The 23,923-nt window shown below is 40.1% G+C and overlaps 1 long non-coding RNA gene across 3 annotated transcripts in view; it reads left to right on the top strand.

Annotated features, from left to right (window-relative positions):
- Positions 1-23,923, top strand: part of LOC149747776 (uncharacterized) — a 234,720-nt gene that overhangs the window by 129,432 nt on the left and 81,365 nt on the right. For all 3 annotated transcript variants that reach the window (XR_016395469.1, XR_016395468.1, XR_016395467.1), the window contains 2 exons: positions 5,014-5,073; positions 7,314-7,405. This is a non-coding gene — a long non-coding RNA (uncharacterized LOC149747776). The remainder of the gene's footprint in view (positions 1-5,013; positions 5,074-7,313; positions 7,406-23,923) is intronic.

The raw sequence follows: 23,923 nt of genomic DNA, 5'->3' as shown, positions 1-23,923 counted from the left end.
AAGGAACTTTACAGATGCCATTTCAAACTTCAGGTGTTTGGTTGGGGCCTGGTTAAATGGTATCTTGGAACACAATAGAAATCTAGTTAATTTCAAGGATTGTATAGGGGAAAATGAATTTCTTGTAACCATTTGAAAATAGTCCTAATCATTCTTAGTATTTTCCTATATTGACCTCAAAATATCAAAGCAAAATAGGAAGATGTGGCTTTATAACTGGCTTATTGAGAAATTGTTCCCCCCCAGCCCCGTCCCTTTTAGGGTATAAATACAAGTTGGTTTTGTTTTGTTCTATCATTGACCTCATCTATGCTCCACCGAACCTCTTTCCCCGTCACTTGATGATATCCTAGGCAGATTCTATAACTTTCCAGTCTTCTTTTGCAATTAAAATCTTCAACCTCAGTTCTGTCTAAATCTCCCCTTCCTAACCTCCCGCAGTGCAGGCTTCACCTATGGTTCCAAAGGCTGATGTGGGAATGGGGTGTGGTCTGCTCATTCACTCCTCCTCACGCTCCAGCATCAGATGGGAGGGTGACAGGTAGCGTGGTCTGTATTAGGGACAGAGGGAGACCTCTGTATCCCTTTTCTAGGCTACAAAAGCTCAGGTATAGGTGAAGGGAGAAGAATAGAAAGAAGGGGAAATGTCTTTTTTCCTGCCTAGTAAGGATGCCTCTTCATTGGTCATAGGACCTCCTCCCTATTGGTTTTGCCAGGTATAAGTGCAAGGTGTTCCACAAGCTGTTTTTTTGGTGGGGACCGTGTATTGTTTCCTCAGAGAGGACCATGGCCCCCGCAATCACAATTTCTTCATGAGGGAGATCCAGGTCTTGCTTGAGCTTTTAACTCTTTCGCAGCCCATCTGGTTGTATTCCCCAAAGGTTGAGGCAGGCTTGGTGTCAGACACTTATTTTTGGTAACTCTAGAATGTGGGACACTTGAAGCCACTTGTTTCTGAATCTGAGTTCTAGTCACCAACTCCACAGCCACAACAACAAACAGTCCAATTTAACATTTTTTGCACTGTTTTATTTTAGTGAATCTTTTCTTTGAGTTAAGTAGAAGGGCCTTTCTAATTTAACTGCTTTCTTGTGGTCAGTTCTGGTACTGCATTTTAAGGGCGATTCTGAAAATCAAGACTCCCCCACCCCCTATTCTCCTGCCACATTCAAATTAGAGAAACTATTTGGGATTGCCAGATAAATTGATGGTAAGGAGATCAGAGGCATCTTTATTGATGAGACATTTGGGGGAGTACTGAATATGCTTAGCCTGGAGAAGAAAAGATTCAAGGGTTATATGATAACTGTCTTTAAATATATGGATTTTCAGGTAGCATAGAGATTAAGACTTCTGCCCCTGGGATGTTACAGGGAGATTAATGTCATTCTATGTAATAACTCCTGAAAAATCAGAGCTTTCTAAAGGTGAAACTGACTACCTCAGGAGATAGTGAGCTCCCTATTATTGAAAATATTTAAGCATAATCTGAATACTACTTGGTAGGGATATTGTCAAGGGGCTTCAACAATAGTTGTAAACCATGAGTTGACATTCAATATTCCTTTCAATCTTTTGGTTCTTCTACTCAAGAAACTGACACAGTATAGGTAACCGCTTTAGTCAATACTTATGAGGATTCAGAATATTGGTGGGATCAACACTGATCTAGGTTCTGATTCTCAGCTTTTCAGCTTTTCAGTTAAAAAACACAATATATGCAATTCTTTGTTACTTTGTAAAAAGACAATTTTTTTTTTTTTTTTGCGGTACGCGGGCCTCTCACCGCTGCGGCCTCTCCCGTTGCGGAGCACAGGCTCCGGACGCGCAGGCCCAGCGGCCATGGCCCACAGGCCCAGCCGCTCCGCGACATGCGGGACCCTCCCGGACCGGGGCACGAAGCCGCGTCCCCCGCACTGGCAGGTGGACTCCCAACCACTGCGCCACCAGGGAAGCCCCTAAAAAGACAATATTTTGATGCTAGAATGTTTATGTGTTTATTTTAATAGGCAAGATACGTTTTTAGAAAGAACACTTATATCTTTTTAGGGCACCATTTTACCAACATCAAGGCATTTATGAAACTAATTCATAATCAAAAGTTTTTATCCACCTACTGCAGAACGGACTTGAGGATATGGGGAGGGGGAAGGGTGAGCTTTGACAGGGCGAGAGAGAGTCATGGACATATACACACTAACAAACGTAGTAAGGTAGATAGCTAGGGGGAAGCAGCCGCAAGGCACAGGGATATTAGCTCGGTGCTTTGTGACAGCCTGGAGGGGTGGGATGGGGAGAGTGGGAGGGAGGGAGACGCAAGAGGGAAGACATATGGGAACATATGTATATGTATAACTGATTCACTTTGTTATAAAGCAGAAACTAACACACCATTGTAAAGCAATTATACCCCAATAAAGATGTTTAAAAAAAAAGAAAAAAAAAAGTTTTTATCCAGCAAAAGCTCAAAACCACGGTTATTTGATGGTTTCAGGAAGAGCACTGAGTATTATTGCTATATTTCTATGTATTAGTCATGGAATATTGGTGTTTCAGTGATGACCCTTTATGAAACAGATTACGATTAAAATTTCATTGGGATTTTTTTGAACCTGAAGAAGTTATTTCAAAGGTTAAAGGAACAAACTGAAGAAAATAGACAAAATTTTTGAAAGTGGAGAGATTATAGCCATACTTATATTTTATTAAAATGCTATAATAATTAAAACTGTAATACTGGTATTAAATAGGTTGATAGCTTGATGGAAAAGAGTAGCTAGCCCCAAATAGACTTTGTTGCATAAAATAATTTAATATATTTTAAAGGAAGCATCATAAATAAGAAAGGTAGTGTAGTCAGAGCTGCTCCAGGTCTTCGCTCAAAACCCTCCAACCTCCACCTTTAGCAAGAGTTAACATAAATCTTTATGGTAAGGGGTCCAGAGTTAAGACAGGAAGCTACAAACAAACAAAAACCCAGATGGAATCATCTGGGACCTAGATGGTGAGGAATCTGACCTCCAGCAGACCTCGAGTCTCATTATACGTTGATTTTACTACATTAACGTATTAAAGGACACACCTACCTGCAGCCATGACCAGATGTTAAGGATCAAAAAGAATAAAAACAGGACTGCACACCACTCCCTCGAAAAAAGCCCTGCCCCTTCCCCGGTAGACTAATGCGTATGCCTCCCCAGCATTAGCCTCATTCCTCCCCACTTTGTCCTCACTCTTTAAAATTAAATCCCTCACGCCAGGTGGGCGAGAAGTTGATCTGTGAAGTTAGTTCCCGCTTCTCCATTCTTTGGCCACTGAATAAAGCTTGTGCTGTGTCAATCTCAGCTTCAGTTTCCTTATTTGCCTGCTTGAACCCGAATGAAAAAAGAACACTCCGCCACCGAGGCACAGAGCCTCTGCCAGGGTAGGGCCTGAGCAGGGTCCATATGACTTAACAGTAGGGAGGATTTATTCAGTACATTTTAGTTCCACACACCTAATTAGCAATACAAGAAAGTGGAAAAAACGAATTCAGATCGTTTTTTTTTTAAACATCTTTATTGGAGTATAATTGCTTTACAATGTTGTGTTAGTTTCTGCTGTATAACAAAGTGAATCAGCTATATGTATACATATATCCCCATATCCCCTCCCTCTTGAGCCTCCCTCCCACCCTCCCTATCCCACCCCTCTAGGTGGTCACAAAGCACTGAGCTGATCTCCCTGTGCCATGCGGCTGCTTCCCACTAGCCATCTATTTTACATTTGGTAGTGTATATATGTCCATGCTGCTCTCTCACTTCATCCCAGCTTACCCTCCCCACCCCCAGCCGTGTCCTCAAGTCCATTCTCTACGTCTACGTCTTTATTCCTGTCCTGCCCCTAGGTTCTTCAGAACCATTTTTTTTTAAGTTTTGAAAACATACCTTTGATCTTTTGAATAAAGCCATCAATGCTATGGAAGACAGTGAATCTTCACTTTAATTTGACTCAGTCTCTGTCTTCTCAACTGAGAATGTAAATTAGTTTAGAACTTTTTATCAGGTAAATTACTTATCTCTGTTTCATTAACATTTCCCGCCCCCCCCCAGGTTTTTATTTTGCTCTTTCATTTGGAACATAGTCTTCTGTTTCCTCATTTTGCTTGCCGCTCTGTGTCCGTTTCTGTGCATTAGATGAAACAGCCACCTCTCGCAGTCTTAAAGGAGAGGTGGTTCATCACGTGGATGAACCTTACCATTCAATCCTGCCCTAGTAGCTCTTGGGTGTCTCTCAAACCTTTGTGACTGTCCCAGCTGCCAATTTTATTTTTAATGGCTCCCAGGTGTTGAGGCTGTGCCGAGACCTGGCAGTGTCCCAAAGGGGAGGATTTCAGTCCACACCTGGATTTGGGCTGATAGAAAGCCTGAGCCTCAGGCAAGAGCTTTTAAAGAGTGCACATATGCACAGTGCTGTGAGACCCACTGTGGACAAAGAATGCCACTTGCCAAGTCAGCAAACAAAGGATGCTGCGGCCACTAAGCCCTGAGCCACTGCAGCCACCGGATGGTGAGCCCTGAGGGGACTCAGGATGGAGACCAACAGGCTGCCTGCCACCAAGCCCTCAGCCACTGCAGTCGCCTCCAGTAGTGCACCCTGAGGGCCTCAGGATGGGAAAGACCAGGGTACTCGCCCTAGATAGTTAAGGTGCACATCAAAGGAATGATTTCAATGAACCCAGACTCTTTCATCTTCCCATCTTGTATCTTCCCATACTCTTGTATCTTCCCATAGAGAAAAAGCACTAAAATCATTAATCTGAGATATCTGGTTTTCTTTAATTAACAGTAATCTTTCGATGTTCAGACTACCTGGTCTTTGTTGCAAAAACCCCAATATATCCCAGCTCCTCCCTTACCTCTTCAGAGCAGTGGGTGAGAGCAACCTGCGAGGCTGCCTCCCAGGCTTAAGTCTTCAGAAAGTCCGCCAAATGAAACAAAATTCTCAACTTTTAGGTTGTGCATTTTTTTTCAGTCGACAACATGCAGAAGACCCCAGAGCCAGGCCATCAGGAGCTGACGCCTGTGCACAGAGGTAAGAATCGGGCCTCAGACGAGCATCAAGGCTCCCGCGTGCGAGTTATCGCGGGCTCTGGGCGCGCAGCGCGAGAGTAAAGATGGCGGCTACTAGAACCCTGAGAGTGCGGTCCTCGGAAGCCTCCGCACCGGCGCCAGAACTCAGTGGCCTCTCCGGCCGAGGCCCCAGGACAAACAAATAGGCCTCTTTCTCTGAAAGAAGGGGATGTCTTTCAGTTGCTGTCTGGCTGTGCCCTGAGGGCGAGGGGCGGCTGCCAAGATCCGTCTCCCGTGCTTCCAGTTCTGTGGGAGCCAGGAGTGCAGGACTCCTGCCCACCAGAGCCCGGAGTTCAAGGGGCAGCGGTTGCAAAGACGGGGTCAGTAGATGTACGAACTGGGCCACCCAGAAGACATGTGTAGAAGCTCCCTTCCGGGAGATATTGGCACACTGTGCGCGAAAGAGGAGAGCTCAAAGATGTTACTCTCTGAGAAAAGAAAAAAAAAAAGATGGTGCCTGCAGGCTGGAGCAGCGCTACTGGAGGGCGGGAAGATGGCGCCCACCAGCCTCCGGCCCCGGAGAGCAGCCCAGCTGGCTGCTGCCCTTCAGACCACTGCTTTAAAATTAGCAAATGACTTTCTTTCACAGAAAGTCTAGGCACTTTTCAAGGGACTGCGTCAGCGGAAGGCCCTGGAGTGAGTGGGTGAGTTAAAGCGCCAGCCCTGTTCAGAGTCGTTTCTCATTTTGTCCCAGCCTCGCGGGGTCTCGTGGGTGTGGGCCATGTTGGTCTTCAAAGCTAGAGGTTTTGGGGTTTAGTCTCCAGGTGCAGGTCTTCATAGTTGGGTGTCCCATGGGGGGTATGAACCCTTCGCTCTTCAGCCAGAAGCTCCAGGTTTCGAGTTCCCTCTTAATTATCCATCCATATTTCAGGTTATACTTCAAACTATGTCCTATGTTAGTTAAGCGTTATTAATAAAACCATAATGAAATCTCGATTCAAATAGAATATTTTAAATCTAAGTGTGAAGAAGGCTTTTAAATTAAAAAGTGATCGAAGAAATACCAGAGCAAAAGAAAAATATTTTGATTATTCAGAGATGTAAAACATTAAGAAATAATATTAAAAGGAAATTAAAAGGAAAAACTGGTAAAAAAAATTGGCAATATATGACAAAGAAAAGCTTAATTTCTTTACCAAATAGAGCTCTTTCAGAATCATAAGAAAAATTACTAAAACTAGTGGGACAGAAGGCATGAACACACAATTCACAAAAGAGGGAAATCAAATGGCAAATAAACATATGGGAAAATGTTCAGCTTCATTAAGAAATGTGAATTAAAATGAGGTGTAATTTCACCTTCTAAACTATTAAAGATTTAATTGTTTTGAAGACTAATATTGATGAGAGAGCAGAGGAAAGCAATTTAGGAATATGTGTCAAGAGCTTTTAAATGTTAATATTCTTTGGCCCTGTCATTCTATTTCCAGAATCTGTCTTGAGAAAATAATTCAAAGCAGAACGAAGATTTTTCAGTTTTGCAAAATATTGAAAATCATGAAAAAAAAAATTTAAACTAAGAAATAAGGCAGTAGTTAAGTAAATTATATTATCTCCATATTAAGGAATATTGTGATGCCGTTGAGATTCTGTTTCTGAGCAGCGTTTAATAATATGGGGAAATGTTATTATGCTAGGCTAAAAGATAAATGTATGTAATTCCTTCAGTATGTTTTACAAAAAGACTAGAGGGAGGCTCATCAAAATATTAACCAGAAATTGCCATCAGAGCCATCACTGTATTTTGGACCATGTTGGATAAACCCAGCCAAATTCTTGTTCTTTGGCTCTTCTTTCGCTTGATGCCAGGTGGCTTACATAATTTCCTCAGTCAGATGACAATAAATTCAATTTGATTACCTCTTTCTTTCCATTAGTGATATCAGCAGGTAATCTTGATTATGCTTGAGACATTTTGGCCTCTTAGGTTTGGGAATCTTTTTAGAGTTTTGAGAAACACATTTGCAAACAGATTTGGATGAAGTTCTTTTGTAGATGACTGCTGTCACTTATTAAGTTGATTTTACTAGCTTTCGTTTTACAGAATATCACCCTCTCAGTTGGTCCACAGATTCTTGAGCTGTGTTTGGAGCCTATAGCTTTCCTTGTGCTGACTATACCATATATTATCTTTTGTCCCTCTCCTCACCCACCTAATCTTGAATTTTTTTTCTTTTTTTCTTTTGTTGGCTACAATGTCAGGTTTGGCTGTTTGGAGGCTTGCATGTGGGGGAAGAAATTTTCAAGCAATCCGACCCAGTTTAGAAATCTTGGTCTTCCAATCAGGAATACAGGTAAGTAAGTTTCCTTGTTGTTCGCTCAAGACATGCCCTTAAATTAATCACTCTTCTTTGTTGAGCCATTCCTGTCTCTGTCAAAGAGACATGAATAGCAATCATGGATGCCGAAGACCTGCTACCTCTTTTACCTGATCCTAACAGGAATGAGGTTAGTTTGCCATGTCTTTTCCTTAGTAAACTCATGCTGACTTCTGGCAATCACTGTGTCCTTTCCAAGTGCTCACGAACTTCTGTTTACTAATCCCTGCTAACATTTTGCCAGGGTTACATGCAATAGAACTTTTTCTTCATTTTTGAAAACCGGGAAATCTACTTACATCCAGTTTTATTCTTCATGTCTTGCTCTTCGTGATTGCTCAAAGTTTATCATAATCATAACTGCATGCTACTTTAGTCTGCTGAAGTGTAGTTACTTTGTGTGCAGAGACCTAAATTCATTTAGCATTAGGTGCTTCCTTTCCAGCTTACTTTACATGTAGGTCTTTGATTCCCTACTGATGACTGATGTTAGTTCTATCCTTTTCAGGTGGCAAAGATAAAGCCACACTGGAATGAAGTAATAGTTTTTCTATGTAATCTGTAAACCATCTTCTCCAATAGATTCAAGACCTATTGTGTTCTTACTGTAAACACAGTTGACTTAAACATTTTCTATAAATCTCAGCTACTTAGCGCTTCTTGGAGATTTGTGACAGCCTTTTGCTGTGACCTGAGGCAAATTATTTAAACCTGGTCTCTTCATCTGTAAAAAGGGAATCATAATGGTGATTTATGTCATCAAATTATTATGAAGACTGGATAAGTCAATATTTGTGAAGGTCCCAGGATGTCAGTGCTACCTATATGTTAAATAAATATTCTTTGAAAAAAAATTGTGCTCTCTGAAGAAACTCTCCCGTTTTTTTAGATGCCATCCATTTTGTTCGGTCATTGAGATTATCATAATTGAATGATCAGAATTTATTTATTCATTAGTGGATACTATAAAGTAGCCTCATCGATTAATATTTGTAAAGCACATAATATGTATTTGATCATTTGGTGTATTATTCATTAGTAAACTCTTTGAATTGCGTAATCATTTTGATGGTAGCTGACTAAACTTTTCATACTGTTTATGAATAATGACTTTCGAAAAGGCTTTTATGACCTCTGTGTGTTCTGGGTTTTGATATATTTTTTAAAAACAAAGAACTGATACCATTTCTCATTCTTACAGAGAATAATAATATAGTACAAGGTTTTTTGTTTTTCCCCACTGATGTATGTTTGAATGAAGACAAAATGATTTAAATCTCATCTACCAAGTTACTAAATATGATTTATAGCCCTTGTCTACACAGTGATTAGCAGATTTATGTGCTAGAAAGTTCTGATAATTCTTATGATTACTAAATATAAATCAATTTTTTCAACTTTTACATGGAGCGTATTTCTTTTCCAACTTCGACAACCGTATACTTAGGTAAATTTCTCCATCCCACACTTCCATGGCTTCTATCTTGAGTTTCCCACTCTGATTAAATAACCTTATTTCATAACCAGCTTTGGTCCCTTTTTATCAGCTTAGGAAAAGAAGCTGAAATGTATTATATTTAACACACATATCTATGATGCAAATCCCACATGTCTAAATGCATAAATATGTATTTTGTCTCTTTTTCCTTTGGGGGATAGGTAAGACTGAATGTTTGCTGAAGTTTGTAAGGTTTTTTTCCCCCCACTTTTGAGCAGTAGTAGAGAAGCTCTGTAAGAGAATGTATAGAATTTTTAGTGATTTAGAAAATGTACTGTTCCCTGAAATCCTTTGGGCAGGATTTGGTAAGTGAAGAGCAGAATATCTCATAAGTACTTAGGAAATGAATCACTCAGCTCTATAAAAGTAGGTGAGGTATCTCCAGGTTCCAGTCAGGAGGACAGCGTGGGGCAAAATGTGCCTGTTGACTGCTGGCATTTCTAATCCATCCATATGAGCAGCAAAGGGCGAGTTAGCAGTGCTTCATGCTTAATGCTTACTGTACACTCATTACCTCCGTGGAGAATTTGTATAAAAGTGACCCAGAGGACATTTAAAGGTCTCTTTTCTTGTTCTAGCCTGCTTTGCCAGCCTTATATACTGAGAACTCCCTACTAGGGCCTGCCATCTTGGCTGAATTGAAATATTTGCTACTTCCTAAGTCTATCCTGTGCCTTCTGCTATCTATAGCTTAATCATAGCTAATTAGCATACTGGATGTCAAAATTTTATTAATTGGTGAAACTAATGACTTGTTAACTAGCATGATAAATGCTGGAAGAGGGAGGCTGTTGGTGAAATTAAAAGTATTCTATATATGTAGGTTGGCTAAAATACTTTAAAGACACTGTCTCCATTCTTGCATGAATAGAGTTTCAGAATCTGGCAAGGTTCATACCTTGTTCCCTTTGAGATGGTACCAGAGGCTTCATCCCTAATTGTTTCTGTGTCCAGCCATTGACTTGGGACAGGGTTCCTCAACCTCAGCATTACTAATGTTTTTGGCTGGGTAATTCCTTGTTTTGTGGGCTGTCCTGTGTATTGTAGGATATTTAACATCATCTCTGGCCTCTGTGTACTAGGTGTCAGTAGTGCGCTCCCCTCCTTGTAACAAAGAAAACTGCCTCCAGACACTGCCAATGTCCCCTAGGGGGCAAAATCGCCCCAGATGAGAACCACTTGGTTAGGAGGATTTCTGATGGCATGATTCTTTTTTTTTTTTTTTTTGATCAAAGTATAGTTGACTTACAGTATTATATTAGTTTCAGGTGTACACCACAGTGATTTGATATTTTTATAGATTACATACCATACAAAGTTATTATAATATTATTGACTACATTCACTGTGCTGCATCAATCTGATGAGAGGAAATAAAATCCTGCTTAAGGTCTGTGCTGTGCCTCAGGGAATATCACATGGAGATGGGAACCTAAAGGATGCTGAGACTTCCCTGAGTTACAGAGTAGATCCTGTGATTAGTTTGTGCCTGCTATGCTCCTGGATGTTTGTCCAATCCCTCTCCATCTGGCATAACTGGGTCTGAGCCTTTGTTTCATTACAGCCTAGTAGTGAGGTGGTAACTAGTTAGCCCTCTCCACCCCATACTTCTTTGATGGCTTCTGTGACTTACCAAAAAGAACTTAAGAGTTGTGACCAAATTGACTTTTGTTCACAAAAACGTGTCACCTAGTCTAGTGATTTGCACATAGCCAAACACTGCATTGTAGACAAACGCTACTTTGCTGTAAAGAAGACTTCGTGGAGGTATGACTGAGCCTTGGGGAGCCACACTTGAGATTGGCCCAGTGTCAATCTGCACGTTCAGTGATAAGGCTGGATTTAGATGCTAGTTGCCACTTTATATAGATTCTCCCAGTCTTTAAGGTGATTCTTTTGAAGCCACCATCCATTTGCCTGGGTGAGGAAGTTTGAAGGAAAAGAGAAGGGACAGCCATAGCACTTCTTCTAGGCTTTCCGTTACTTCCCCAAGCTTCTCTGCTCATCCGCTGGGTGGAGATGAGCAGCAGATTGAGGGGGGGCTGGTTCTGCCTCTCCTGTGTGTCCTACAGGAGTCCTCTTGCTCTTCAAAGTTGAGTGTTCGCTTTAGAAAGTGGTTAACTCCTCTCAGTGCTCAGGTTGAGGCCTAAACTATGGATTCTAAAGTAGCAGTTACATTCATTCAACATCCTGTTATAGAAATGACAGAGGAAAAGCTGGAATTCCTTTCTCACACACTTCCCAATGTTACCCCCTCCACTTAATTTTTTCTGAAAAGTTTTGAAAGAACTAAAAAATACAAATATAGAAAGCACCTGTGTACCAACTACCTGCTCCTCAAAATTGCCAAATGTAGCATATTTTCACATTTTCTCCCAATTTTTAAAAGAAAAGTAATGGAACATTATACAGTTGAAATCTCTTTGTTCACTTCCAAGCACATCAAACGCCTCTTCCCAATGGCAATTTTTGTCATGAAATGGGTGTGTATCTTTCATGGGTTTTTTTAACAATACATTAATGAATCAGCAGACAATATATATCATTTATGTACATAAATTATATGCTATATGTATTGTTATGAAAACTACTTTTTACTCATATACTTCTTACTATGCTTTTGAGATCTCTGTTAATATAGAAAAATATTTAATCATGTTAACTTCTATGTGGTAATCTATTGTATTAATATACCATATTTTGTTTAGTCATTCCCTATTGATGGATATTTAGGTCATTTGCAATTGTTATTTTTATAAACGAAGGTACAGTGAGCATATTTATTTATATCTCCTCGTGCGCGTGTGCAAAATTTTCTCTAGGGCGTATGGCTTGAAGTGAAACTGTTGGATCATATTTTCAAAGTTACTGTCTGTGGCCACATTGCATTCTAAATTTGAGTGTGCAAGCTCTTCTTGAGTTGGAGGTGTGTGTGTATATTTGTGTGTGTGTGTGTGTCCGTCCTGTTTCCCAGATCTCATGTCTCCCTGTTGGGTGATGTGATAGCCTTTATGTGACCTACCTGGGTCCCCTGTTGTAAATAAGGTCTCCCATTAGTGACTTCAGGATCTCCTGCAACTTCTAATTGTGAGCCAGTGGGCATCCTAGCTCAGTGCATGGTCGTCTGACTGCCCATGCTTCCTCCTGCCACCTGGACAGCAGCTGGGTGCTGGGGGAGTTCAGAGCAGGGGTTGCAGCTCTATTCTCCTCTCTTTTCACCACCAGGGGAGTCCTTCTCACCTCCCATTTCACACAGTGACCCTGGCTCCTTTCTCTTTCCAAGGTCCCATTACCCTGCCTGACTTGAATTCCTGATAGCTTCTGCAATTTCCTGTTGGGAAGCCCAGTAAGTCTGAGCCTTCTCACTGCTGTGTACTTCTGTTTCTTTTCTGGACCACAGGAATGCTGCTTCTGTTTATGAGCACAGCTATGTCTTTTTAGTGCATTAAAAATATTTATTAATGCTTTGTGAATTTTTGGGGGGCGGGTGCAGAGTTGGTAGCTTACAGAGTTATTTTGGCCAGAAATTTAACATAACCATTTTTAAGATTTTGGAGTCCGTCTTTCTAGATCTTTGTCCATATATTTATGCACACACACACACGTGAGCGTATTGTGCGTGTGTGTATATATATACACATATATACCTGTCTTAAGGTAAATGGAATTGTTATACATATAGTTATACAATTTATTATAATAATATATCTTAAAAATACATTCATTCAGCACATCTTCCTTTCTTCCTTCTCTCTCTTTCCTTTGTTTCTTACATAGTATTCCTTGATATTCATGTAACATAATTTATTTAACCATTGCATTATTAGTTGACATTTAGGTTGTTTCTAATATTTCACAATGAATAACTATGCTGTAATAAATATGCATTTTTGTACATATATATTTTTTTCCAAACACATGTAAACATTTTTGCAGTGTACATTCTCCAAAGTGAAACTTCTAATACAAAGGCCATGACTACTTTAAAATTTAAGAGACTCTACTAAATTGTCCTTCAAGAGCGCTGCACCAAGTGGGTTTTGTCTCGCCAAAGCTTAGACCAGTCCCACCTGGATTTTATCACAAAGTAATAGTCATATGTTGTGATAGTATTTGTTCCACACCCTGGTGTAAAGAGAAGATGCTTCTGCATCTTCTGGGATGCAACTGGTTGGGAACTCTGTGGGATACAATTGGTTGGGAGCTGTGTGTGCCTCAGGCCTCACCCCAAGAATGAAGGGAGAACTATCTTAGCACCTGTAACCCGTTCCAGCACAACCATGGGTGAGAAGCTCTGACCTAGACAACATCATAATATCAACCTTTCAACTTTGTCCATTTGATGAGCAAAAATATGTCATTATTATTTTAATTGGCATTCCCCTCATTACTAGTGAGATTGAGAGTCTTTTCATGTCTTTTTTGACCATTTGTATTTCTTCCTTCACAAATACCTTTGTCTATTTCTTACTGATTCGTCAGAACTCTTCTTCATGCTATGTATAAAATTTTTTAATCTAAGATATCGCTATAGATATAGGTAGATACGCTGATGCCTCTTTTTTAACTTGCACGTTACATTTTGCCATAAAGAAACTTTGAATTTCTGAATCATCAAATATTTCAGTCTTTTGTCTCTTGGCTTTATTTGGGGATACAGAAACTTTTCTTTATCAGGAAATCACTTAAAATAATTATCATTCTTTTAATACTTTTATAGTATTAGAACTCCATTTGAAATTTATTTTAGGGTCCAATTTGACATAGAAATCTAAGTTAGCTGCTTTTTTTAACCTTAAAAATTTTTTTAAATTAAAATATAGTTGATTACAATATTATATAAGTTACAGATGTACAGCACAGTGATTCACAATTTTAAAAGGTTATATACTCCATTTATAGTTATAAAATATTGGTTATATTCCTTGTGTTGTACAATATATCCTTATAGCTTATTTTATGTATAATGGTTTGTACTTCTCAAACCCCTACCTCTATACTGCCCCTCCCCCCTTCCCTCTCCTATTGGTAAGCTCTAGTTTGTTCTGAATATCTATGAGTCTGCTTCCTTTGTGTTATATTCACTAGTTTGTTTTATTTTTTAGATTCCACATATAAGTGACAGCGTACAGTATTTGTCTTTCTTTATCTGACTTATTTCACTTAGCATAGTACCCTCCAAGTCCATCCATGTTGTTGCACATGGCAAAATTTCATTCTTTTCTTATGGCTTAGTAGTATTCCATTGTATATATATGCCACATCTTCTTTATCCGTTCATTTGTTGATGGACACTTAGGTTGCTTCCATATCTTGGCAATTATAAATAATGCTGCTATGAATATTGGGGTGCATGTATCTTTTCGATCTATAGTGATACCGTAATTCATCAGATCTAATATGCCATCAATCATGAGTCATCAACTGTGAATGCCATTATTTTATGTACCACTAAAGAAATGCTGCCAAATAACCTATGACTTGTTAAAGGATAGTTTTCAAAAGTTTAAAGAACCGTACTCACATGCAAATTTAAAATGTAAACCATACTCACATGCAAATTTAAAACCAAAATTAGTGTTCTTGGGGTTTTTTTGAATATATACCCAGGAGTGGAATTGCTGGGGCATATGGTAGTTCAGTTTTTAGTTTTTTGAGAAACCTCCATACTGTTTCCACAGTAGTTGTACCAAATTACATTCCTACCAACAGTGTAGGAGGCTTCCCTTTTCTCCACAGCCTCGTCAACATTTGTTGTGTTCTTTTTGATAGCCATTCTGACAGGTGTGAGATGATATCTCATTGTGGTTTTGATTTGCATTTCCCTGATGATTAGTGATGTTGAGCATTTTTTCATGTTCCTGTTGGCCATCTGTTTTACCTCTTTGGAAAAATGTCTATTCAGGTGTTCACCCCATTTTTAAAATTGTGTTGTTTTTTTGATGTTGAGCTATATGAGCTGTCTATATATTTTGGATATTAGCCCCTTATCAGTCATATCATTTGCACTATGAATATGTGTGGAAGGAATACGAGTATTGGTTTTGATTATAGTCTTCTACTGACACCAGGAAAAATCAAGAATGCTTCAGCATCAAAGATTGCAGAATGGTATGAATAGCAATACTGTACTGTATACTTAAAAATCTGCTAATAAGATAGATCTCATGCTAAGTGTTCTTACCACAATAAAAATTTTTTAAAAAGAAAGTAAAAAAATTGCAAACTGGTATGTCACTTCTTGGAAGGAAATTTCAGGAAAAAGAGTGGAAGGCTCAAAAGAAATGCTGCATCGCCAGTGCTCTTGAGGAACATGGGGAACAATCATGAGTGGAAAAATACAAACTTGGATGGCTTTCATTTGAAAAACAAATGATAAAATTTTGACTTCAGATGTGAATGCATAGAGTTCTCTATTTAAGTAACATATTCCTTTTTGTGTATGTACCAGACTGATATATAAAACACTATTCTAAATAAGTCAGGAAGAGCTCTAATATGAAATCATTGAGACTGTCAAAAATATTATCCAAAACTTGGAAACAGACAAAAGAGATTACTAGATGTTCTTTCAATACAGTGCTGGGTTTGATTTCCTATTTACTTGGCTATTTTACAACTCTATAGGGGCAGAGGTTAGTTTGTAGATTTATGTCCAGTAGGAATGCAAATAATTTTGTACAGAAGAACAGATAAGCCCAATGATTATGGCTATAGCCTTGTCTGACATTAACTAAAAAAAAAAAAAATTAACCCAGAAACCTATTAAATCGCCTCTGTATACCTAGCTTCTCAAATTCTCTTTGGAGTGGTTTTAACATCTTACTGTTTTCCTCAATAACTAATGAGTTAAATAACATTTTTGACATGTACTTATTTTAAATTTGCATGTGAGTATGGTTCTTTAAACTTTTGAAAACTATCCTTTAACAAGTCATAGGCTATTTGGCAGCATTTCTTTAGTGGTACATAAAATAATGGCATTCACAGTTGATGACTCATGATTGATGGCATATTAGATCTGATGAATTATGGTATCACTATAGCATCAACTTACATCTTAGCAGTGAGCCAGTTAAAAGAAATTAGCGAGACCAATTCACAAGTGTTGGTGGCATGCCTATCTCAAAATATTTTCATGAAACTTTAATCCAGAAACACTTTGCGGTAGGCATTTGTCATTATTTTTCCTGCCCAGCATCTGAAATCTGATTCCTGCATTTGGGGAATTTCCTATCTCTGATATCTAATAGAACATTGAGCTGCTTTTCCACTATAGCAGCTAAACATGACAGTTTTTTCCCCAGTCTCCTTTGAAGCTGGGACTCAGGTATATGACATACTGCTCTATACTTTAAATTGGAGGCCAGTGCCTCAGGGAAGTATCTGCAGGGGTCCAGTCTGATGGTGGCACTGGCTGTTGTAAAATGGAGTCCTCACAGTGGCCATGACTGGGGCAGGGGCACTGATGGGTGTGTCCTGGGCAAACACCTAGGGTGGAACATTGGTAGCAGCATCAGTTTTGTGGCCTGATTTGATGGCCTGGGTCCTCTGAGGTGTGTAGCTCCTGAGTCAACCTTTTAGCTACTTTGGAAATTCTGTGACCCGCTCAATACCCCTTAACAACTTCTCAATCTTCTTTAGTTCATGAGAGTCAGTTTCTGTTACTTGTAACAGTGAACACTGACTGGACCAGACATTGGCATGAGAACTGTCTGTGGGCAGCAGTGTTTCTGAGAATAAGTTTGGCTTTCTACCTGCCCAGGTATGGTGGATAACCCAAACTAATTGTATTTGAGATGACAGAAATTATATTATTTAATGTAGGTGAAGGAACCCAAACACTAGGGAGATAGAAATGTTGCAGAAGATTTATCATGGCAGCCTATTCTGCCACCCCCCATCAGCTATGGCCCCTGAGGTAGCCTGCAAGACACTCCCTTTACCAAAGTGCTAAGGGCAGTCCTAGCACCTTTGAAAAGCAGTGGGGGATAAAAGATAGCTATTGGGGCCTGGTTGGGGCTGAAGGCAGTGAAAAGACACTAGTGTCCTAGAATTATCTCCTGGTTTTCTGACTATTCCTTCTTAGTCCCCTTGATGGTTGCTTTCTAGAGGCTAGTGATGCCAATGAAAGACACTGCATTTGAAATGGCTCCTTGCTTTCAGTGGGGTACCAGAATCCCCAAGATTCTGGCTCTGAGCTAACTGATGATTCCTGGGGACCTAAAACGCCCCTGTGACCTCCTAGTCAAGGGGTAGGAGTTTATTTGGTTATGTAATAAATTGAATTTTCAGCCAGGTCCACCCCCTAGTATGCCCAGAGGGGCGGGGCAGGGCAGCATACAGTTCCTTAGGGTATAATTGGAATAGATGTAGTCAGCATCTGGCAGAATTCCCCCATCGGCTCCCTGACCTATGGTAAGAACCACTACAGTAGAAACCTCTGGAACTTCTCCTCCATGCAAAAATTGTAAATCAAGAAGGATATTGCACCTGTGGGAAAATTGTGTACGTTTACTTCGTTCTCTAGCCTTCCTGACAATTCTTAAGCTGCCCAGTATCCTTAAAAAAGTTGTTCTGCTTAAATCAGCTGGAGCCAGTTCCATTGGAAGTGCCCTGATACAGCCATATATGATTACCTTCCCAATGAATTACATAACTAAACCTACAAATAAGAAAAAAAGAAGCTATGGTCATGTTAGTTGATATAAGTATGAAAGGAAAGTAACATTTTAAGCAGAGAAAACTAGCTCCTATGATAAAATAGCCGAGAGCTTCTTCAGGCACTTTGCTGTTCACCGGCTAGCCAGGAGGCCAGGGTTAGACACTACTAGCATATTTTACTGATTTAAGCAGTGTGTGCACACCCATTTATTGGGCCACAGGCAGAAGTCCTGAGGTTTGGTCAAAATCAGAATGCTGCATTATAATGGAACCAGGGATCTGGGGAAACATAAATGAATTCAAATTCTTCAGGACCACTCTACTACAAACAAATAATCGAGGTCTATGCTGCTCTTCCTGGAAAAATAATAACTGGCTTCTAATAGGAAAATAGTTCCAGGAAGAACAGGCATTTAGAAAATACAATTTGCACAGAGAGCAACAAGCATACATTTAAGGGACCATAAAACCCTTCTGTATAATAAATGCAGTTTTTCAAAAAGGCAAAATTAAATTCTGCTAAAAGAATTAAGATAGTCTCTTGCTGCTGAAATGACAGAAGCCATACTTATGAAGGCACTGTTTATCTTTGTTTGTATAATATTAATTTATACATTCCTAGGAAAAAGGAAAAAAAATTAAACTACAGAGTTTTTTTTTTTCAATCACAATCACCAACAACTATAGATGTCTTTCATATTCAAGCGTTTGTTCATTCAACACAGTTTTTTTTCAGAAGCTCTCTTTTCCAGGCACAGGACAAGCATGGCAAGGGCTGGAACATGAAAAAAACATGGTACATTTGGGCAACGGAAAGCAGTTGTTGGAGAATAGAAAGCATAAAGGGTTGCAGATAAGCAAGGACCAGATGATAGGGTCCTTTTAGACTGCATTAGAGAAATTAGACATTATACAACGTATAATGGGGAAACACATGCTTTGAGTAAGACATGAACACAACAGATATTTGTATTTTAGAAAGATCACAGCTGCCTTGTGGAAATGGATTGGAGGGGCCCAGACTGGGTACATCAATATCAAGTATGAGGTGGTGCAGGAGCTTAGGGGAGGGAATAGACACAATAGTTGAAAGAATTCAAGAGAAATTTACGGAGTGAAATTAATAGGAGTTGATTAGGTAAGTGTGTATGTATGAGACGAAGGGGGGATTTGATTTGATCCAGGGTGGCTAGTGATACCAATCTCAGTTATAAATTACACAAGAAGAACAGGATTGAGGGTGGTGTAAATGATGAGTTCAGTGCTAGGTCTGCTGATTTCCAAGTGCCTGTGGGACATACGAGTTAAGATGTCCAAAAGGCTAATGGATACATGAATCACGGATACATGAGCAGAGATCGAGGCTGAAGATGTAGGCTTTGAAATCGTCAACCTCATCCCACAGGTGGCTGAAGCCAAGGGTTAATGTAGAAGAGAACCTTGAGGAACAAGCCTAAGGGCTATGGACTCCACAAAGAAGACTGAGAATCATGAGACAAGTCAGGACTGGAGATGTCATAGGGGCAGAGGAAAGAGAGATTCAGGAAGGGGGAATCAAGTAGGCTGTTGACAGAGAAGTAGCCAACAAATTGAGTAATCAGGCTGTTTTCCGTGAGCCATTGCTCAAGAAGAGTGTCATGCTACCTATCATAACAAAGCAACGCTTCTGCCCTTCTTTCTTCCTTCTCCTCCACTTCCTCTTTCAGAACTCCTCCATCTTTTTTCCCCTTTCCTCTGTTTCTCTTCTCCTCCTATCCCTCCCCTCTCCTCTTTCTTCTTCACAGACCTTTCACACTCTGTGACCAATGGGATATTAGAAAATTCAGCTATGTTCTTCATATCCTGTGGGTTTTTATTGTTGTTTGCGGAGGTGGTGGTGGTGGAAACATTTGCTCTGATGTATCCAGCACAGACTTTCCCATCCAAGATGAACTGTTCTTACCTTCTTTAGGTGATTGTTTGTCCTAGCACAGAGCTTGAAGTGGCAGAGGGAACTCTTGAATCAGAAAAATTGGTAGGAAAAGAAGCCTGTTGCAAAGTTCTAATTGTCAGAGTGGTGGTGGTGAGAAAGATTCAAACATTGTGTCTTTAGGGAGAAAAAAAGAGTATTTGAATGTTGATCAGAGAGAGAGGAGGTGAGGGGAAATAGAGGGGAAACAGTTCCGATTAAGAGCTAGGCAACTGAATATATGCAAAAGGAAGACAAACGTTCAAGAAGTCTAGGTTTCAAGAGCCAGGGAGAAAGTTAAGCTTTGGCATTGCTAAAGCAAGCTGGCAGCCATAGTTAGGTAGACACAAAGGACCCATGAATTTTCTCTCCCTGAAGGCACCTCCCTGAAGCTTCTTTCTCCGCTCACCTATTTTCTCTTTGATCTTTCCTATTTGGATTATCCTCTATCTCATTTCTATTTATTTATTTATTCACTCATTTATTCAACAAAAATTTGTTGAAAGTTCATTACGCATTAAGCAATAGATATGCAAATGGAAAGACAATGTCCCTGGCCTCAAAATATTTAAAGTAACGATTGGAAGACTCATAAATAAGCCTTTTGACTCACTATGATGAGTGTTGTAGGGAGTTAAGTACAAGTTCTGCTGAGGTCCTGAAGGAGAGGATGCCTAAGTCAGCAGGTGTGGTGAAGACTTCAGAGAGGAACAAAGTTCTGTGAGTCCTTTTTCACAGTTTCAAGTACCTGTTATTTTGAGTAGCCTCTGTGATGTACTTACCCAGAGGAATAGTCTCTCCTTACTGCAGCACTCTTTCTCTTAAGGGATAAATGTCCTTCATTTCACTGGGCCTTCAAGGAAAATGTCTCTTGGAATTTTCATGTTAGTTGTTTTGACCCCTCAGTCAGAAACTCTCAGTTTTGTATTTTGTCCTAATCCTCTATTAGCAGGATGTTAAGTTCTGGGCTAGACACTCTCCTCTCTCTACCTGTTTCTTGGACTGTTTCATCCCAGGAACTCATTGACTCACACTCTTAGAGTGAACATTTCACATCTTTTAATCTGTTTTCTTACTCATAGCAAAAAACGGGAATCTTAACCTCCTTGCCCCTGGCCAAACCTTATGACGTTGATGATAAAGTGCTTGGGAATAATAAATAAAATAGATTGCCACTTTATGAACCAGAATAACATCCTGCTAGGAATGTCTTCCTGCAGTTACAGAAAATGAGAATCTGGCACTTAAAACTCTAGAAGTAAACATCCAAGTCTGCTGATAATAGAGCATTTTAAGTTAGTGGAAATGGTATTCAGGGAAACAAACCAGGGCAGTTAGAAAGCCAACTGGTGCTTTCTAGGGGTGAACTACAGGCAATATTGTAAATGAGCGCAGATAAAACCCCACTCTATGGGGAGTATATGCCACTCTAAGCTATCCTTTTGTTTTTCTACAAGTATATTTTATTATAAATTCTGTCTAATGAGAAAATCAGAAAAAAAGATGATGTCCTTACCTCAGAATAAAGCTTAAGAATTATATTAATGCATTAAACATAAAGGATATATTAGTATATTTTTATTGGATTATTTGCAATCAGTTTACAGCTATGATTATACTGTGAAAACTGATTTATGGTATTAATAAAGAGGGTGCCTATGCATTTTTCCCCAGAATAGTAAAAATGGATGATCATAATGGTAAGTACTATAAAATTACTGTGAGCTTTCTGAATCATCAAAGAGAGACTATAAATGTGTAGAGGATGTTACAAGGGGTCTCTTCCTTCCTCAGTTTCAACTCAAGCAATAATATGATAGACATTAGACACCACAATGAGTATAAAAGAGACTGTCATATGCAGACTTTACAAAAGCAAGCCCAAGAAGCATTTCCACATCTCCTAAAACTCTTGAGCACCCTATTTCACCTTGAGAATAAAAAAGGGTAGAAAGAGAGGAGATAGAAGAGGGAGGGTTTTATCAGATTTTCCTGGGGAAGAAGTGTTGCTTTTTGACCATTCCCGTCTCTCTTCCTCACAGGGAAAGGGGAGGATGGAAGGGCTGCTTCTAATCCCAGGTCTCAGGAGAGGGGAGTTTCAAAGGGTCACTTGGAGAGGTTGCTGGATGTTCCTTGAGGGGAACTGCAGTTAGAGGGGTCATGGACTAATCCCTGGCTCAGACCTGGAAAAGTTAAGGAGGCCGGTGGCAGCTGGATAGACATGGTCACTCTGTGCCAGCATTTGTCAGGGTTGGGGATACATAATTGTTTCCATAAGAGGGTCAGGCAGAAGGAGAGGAGCTGAAACTGTTTTATGTCTGTGATAGCTTTCAAAAGTGGCTCTCAGTGATCCCTGCCTTCTGGTATCAGTGCCCTTCTGTAATCTCCTCCCACTGAATGTGGGCTGGACCTGGTGACTTCTTTCTAATAAATAGAATATGACAAAAGTGATGGGATGTCTCTTTCATGGCTGGGTTTGCAAAAGACTGAACTTCCATCCTTTGGGACTCTGTTTATTGCCTTCTCAGGTTGCAGGCTTTTTTTAAAAAACTTTTTTTATGGGAGTATAGTTGATTTACAACATTGCATTAGTTTCAGGTGTTCAACAAACTGCATCAGTTATACGTATACATATATCCACTCTTTTTTAGATTCTTTTCTTGATAGGCCATTACAGAGTACTGAGTAGAGTTCCCTGTGCTATACAGTAGGTCCTTATTAGTTATCTATTTTATATATAATAGTGTGTGTATGTCAGTCCCAATCTCCTAATTTATCCCTCTCCCATACTTTCCCCCCAGTAACCATAAGTGTGTTTTCTACATCTGTGACTCTATTTCTGTCTTGTAAATAAGTTCATTTGTACCATTTTTTTAGATTCCACATATAGGCAGTATCATATATTTGTCTTTCTCTGTCTGACTTACTTCACTTAGTATGACAGTCTCTAGTTATCCGTGTTGCTGCAAATGACATTATTTTGTTCTTTTTTATGGCTGAGTAGTATTAGGTTGCAGGCTTTGACAAAGCAAGCTGCCATGTTGGAGAGGCCCACATAGCAAAGAAGTGAGGGCAAACTCCAGTCAAAACCAGTGAGGAGCAAGGCCCTCTGTCCAACAGCTCATGAGAAACTGAGTCCTGGCAACAACTATGTGAGTGAGCGAGGAAGCAGCTCCTTCCCAGCAGAGCCTTGAGATAACTCTGAGGGTCCCTGAGGCAGAGGACTCGGCTAGGCCAGGTGTGGATCCCCGACCTAAAGAAACAGTGAGATAACAAATGTGCTTAGTTTTTGTGTTTTTTTTTGATAAATTTATTTTTGGCTGTGTTGGGTCTTCGTTGCTGCGCGCGGGCTTTCTCTAGTTGCGGCGAGCAGGGCTACTGTTTGTTGCGGTGCACGGGCTTCTCATTGCGGTGGCTTCTCTTGTTGCAGAGTACAGGCTCTAGGCATGCAAGTTTCAGTAGTTGTGGCATGTGGGCTCAGTAGTTGTGGCTCGCAGGCTCTAGAGCACAGGCTCAGTAGCTGTGGCGCACGAGCTTAGTTGCTCCGTGGCATGTGGGATCTTCCTGGACCGGGGCTCGAACCCATGTCCCCTGCACTGGCAGGCGGATTCTCAACCACTGCACCACCAGGGAAGCCCCATGTGTGTAGTTTTAAGCCATTTAGTTTTAGAGTCATTGGTTACACAGCAATAGATAGGGAATACAACTTCCTGCCAGAAAGGATAACCTAGGGAAGGAGGAGGCTTCAACAGTCAGAATCTGTATAGAGTGGACCACATGGACCACAGATAACCAGGGACAGAGTGGAGAGCAGCAGACAGAGGGACAAAAAACATCACTGTTGTCAAGAAAGCCCTGCAGAGGAGCCTCCAGTAAGCCCTTAGAAACATCAGTGAGAGAAATGATGGATTGTGACACTGGGCCCAAAGAGAGCAAAGCCATCAGCAAGGAAGACGCTTCCCTTGGACCTCTTTTCCTTCCTCCATCCCTCATACCAGCCCCAGAGGCCTTGTTGCCAAGCTAGCAGAAAAAGCACAGGAAGTGAGGAAGCAGCAGCCACACCCTCGTGGCTCTGCCAGTGGTCTGCTTAAAACAGGTTCCAGATGGGGAAGGGAAGAAGATTTTGCTCTAATTTGAGTTCAGACATTCATTAATATTTTGGGCTGGACAGTTTCAATTTGTGAGTTGAGCTTTGTGTTTTGTGACTTAATGTGGCCAGAAAAGTCAGGGCCTAGGGAAGGTAACCCATACCAAGTACATTTTTACAGTAAAGTTGTGTTTTGATACACCACTGTGTTTGTTTGACATGCTGGTTACAAATATATTTTAAGTCTTTGAAAATTGATAAATTAGTTATGATGTCTATAGCAATACTCCTATGTTA

The sequence above is a fragment of the Delphinapterus leucas genome, chromosome 13 (genome assembly GCF_059928025.1).
Source record: "Delphinapterus leucas isolate spDelLeu-1000000601 "Yukka" chromosome 13, BTC_Dleu_Yukka2, whole genome shotgun sequence".
NCBI classification, from domain to species: Eukaryota; Metazoa; Chordata; class Mammalia; order Artiodactyla; family Monodontidae; genus Delphinapterus; species Delphinapterus leucas.
Note: the sequence above shows the minus strand (reverse complement) of the source record. Positions and strands in the feature narration are given on the sequence as shown.